The 2,668-nt window shown below is 35.7% G+C and overlaps 1 long non-coding RNA gene across 1 annotated transcript; it reads left to right on the top strand.

The window, feature by feature from the left end:
* The first annotated feature begins 407 nt into the window (after positions 1-407).
* Positions 408-2,355, top strand: LOC117116520. The gene is made up of 2 exons (XR_004446769.1): positions 408-817; positions 1,232-2,355. It is a non-coding gene; the product is annotated as an uncharacterized LOC117116520 (long non-coding RNA).
* Positions 2,356-2,668: the final 313 nt, after the last annotated feature.

The following is a 2,668-nucleotide window of genomic DNA, read 5'->3' as shown; positions in this document are numbered from 1 at the left end:
CCCCCCTTGAAACGACCTGGCTACGGGCCTGTAAATGCTTCATTAAACACCAAATAAAATAGGCCTACAGATTATTTTCAGTGTTTGTCAATCCGACATTAGGCCTATAGGCCTAGATTTTTTGTTAAACCTCTACCTACAGTAGGGCTAGGCTACGCACGTGCCTAGCCTAGGCGCTGTTTATAACCCACACAGGGTTTGGGCCCGCATACATATCAGCTGACCTGCAGGTCCAGCCGAAAGGGTTATCTTCCCCATTGATTGAGTTACAAGGTAGTTTTGCCGCACGACGTTAAAGGCCTAGTGCGGGTTTAAAATAAGTCGTCATATATTGCTTATTTAACCTTTTTTGAGTTTGGAAAAAATACAAAAAAAAAATCAAAAAACGTTAGATGTAACGACAATTACGGAAATAAAACATGATATGATGAGAAATCAAAATCAGGTGAAAACGAGGCTGATCACTTTTTTCAGTAGCTTGGTAGCAACTTTCTAACCAACTCATTAATATTCATGACCAGTCTATCAATTTTGGCGAGCAGCTGATCGAGGAATCGTCCCGACGATGATCGAGCGACCAACAGCTTCGACATTACATACATACAGTTAGTGAGAAGTCGTGAGTTTTTGTGATCGTTTACGTACGCAGTAACAGAGAGAGGGTTTAGTCGACGTCAGTTCAATCACGGAGGAATAATTCAATTGAATTAATATCAGTTTGTTGATAGTTAGGCCTACACCTATGGCTATGCCTAGGATTAACACAGTCAATATCTACCCAGCACCAGCGTCAGTACTCCCGTCCCGCTCGCAACAGGTGAGTTCTCACGTAGCCTATCCAGCTGAAGCTGACGGTAAAGTTATTACCGTATGTTTTTACTAGACTACTACTACTTATATTAATAGGCCTAGCTAATCTGACCATAGAGATATGGTCGGACAAGGCCGGACTAGGCCGGACTGTCACATAGGCACTATTTAAAAAAGGCTGGGTAAATGCCTAGAATATCGTTGTAGGCCCTAGACTTTTCATGCCATGGCGACATTGTCACATTGTGCAAGTGCATTTTTTTTTATTTCATAGAAAAATAGGCCTTCCTATGTAGGCCTACTACTAAATAATACGACTAGGCAGGCCTGGTCCTATGAAAAACTGTCTAGGCCTAAATGTTAAAACTGCACTGTCTAAATAATGGTGACGTGCTATATAATACTTTTTTTTTTTTTGTAGGACTACAATATAGGTGATAGGCATACATGACACCCTGGTCACATGGTATTTGACAGTTCCCATGATGAGACAGAAATACCCCAACATTTGCCATTAGTACAACCACCCAACCTGCACCCAAAACTGGCATCTAGTGATAAAAGATGGTGGTACAAAGCATACAAGCACCCAGCAAGACCTTGGCAAGAAACACTCCGGTCGTCTACTGAAACTTGTAGTGGAAGCTACACACAATGTAACGCGAGCAATTTGTACCAATATTTCTACAACATTAATACATTACAAACTAGCAGACAGGAAGTTTTTACGCATCTGGTTTATATTGCAGCACTGTATTACAATGTGCATGCCAAATTTATAATAAATAAATAATATTTTTAGAAGTTTTAGAATTGTTACTTGCAAAATATCTTTAATACTAATCAATGTTATTATAAGTTTCTTGTTTTAAAACCGTGTAATCCCATTCAATAGTAATACTTTTGGAGCAAATATGTGACCCAGATTTATAAAACAACTTGTAGGGATTAATATTGAAATATATAATGCACGAAATTTATAATACAGTATGAAATGTGGCTGAATATATACAGGAACAACTATTTTAATGTATGGCTTTCTACAGTCTGGTGTAAAGTTAGTCTATGAATTTGGTTATTTTGTAATGGCTGGATTATGCCTATGTCTGCATGCTTTTAAACGTTTGCTGATTAATTTGGTATTGCAATTTAAAAGAAAACTTTGATTTTGTTGTTGTACACCATTTTTTGTTTAGTATTTTGAAATATTTATGTAGTTGAACTTGCCTATGTCGTATCCAAAATGCCATTGAGAAATTGTTTGACAAAACTAAATTGACTTGCACTTGCAGTAATGGAAAACTACAATTCGGCATGTAAAATTAGATTGACTTTTTTGAAATTAGGGCAAAGTCGTTTTAGGCAAGTTTAACTGATTTATTTGTCATGTTTAATTGCCTTGTATTATTTACTATAGCCAAGATTTCTTCTTTCATGATGATTTTCAACATCCCTGATATTTTTGGTGCTTTACTTGGTTATTGATTATTACTGTACATAAATTCAAGAGTACTGGTGTAACTAAATAAATATTTTTTAAACACAGTTTATCATCCTTGTATATGGCAAATAATTTATTACAATTGTATTTTCTCAGTTAATATAAAATTGTTTCACTGTACACAGAACAAAACACTGAAGCAGTCAGGTATTAAGATATATCACTGCATTTAACACACACTATTTATTATCAAAATATTAAATGTATCATTTTACAGTTAGTTTTACACCAATGTAAAGAATATGATAGAACAAGTTAAATTTATTTACTGTACACAAAACTCCAAATCACAGAGCTCCAAATTTTAAAATATGAGACGCGAGTGGGGAAGACACAAGAATATTGCATTTGGAACAT

This window comes from Anneissia japonica, unplaced genomic scaffold, assembly GCF_011630105.1.
Source record: "Anneissia japonica isolate Jap-2015-1 unplaced genomic scaffold, ASM1163010v1 scaffold3330_len11482_cov98, whole genome shotgun sequence".
Lineage (NCBI taxonomy): Eukaryota > Metazoa > Echinodermata > Crinoidea > Comatulida > Comatulidae > Anneissia > Anneissia japonica.
The sequence above is the reverse complement of the archived record's forward strand: the minus strand, read 5'-3'. Positions and strand labels throughout refer to the sequence as shown.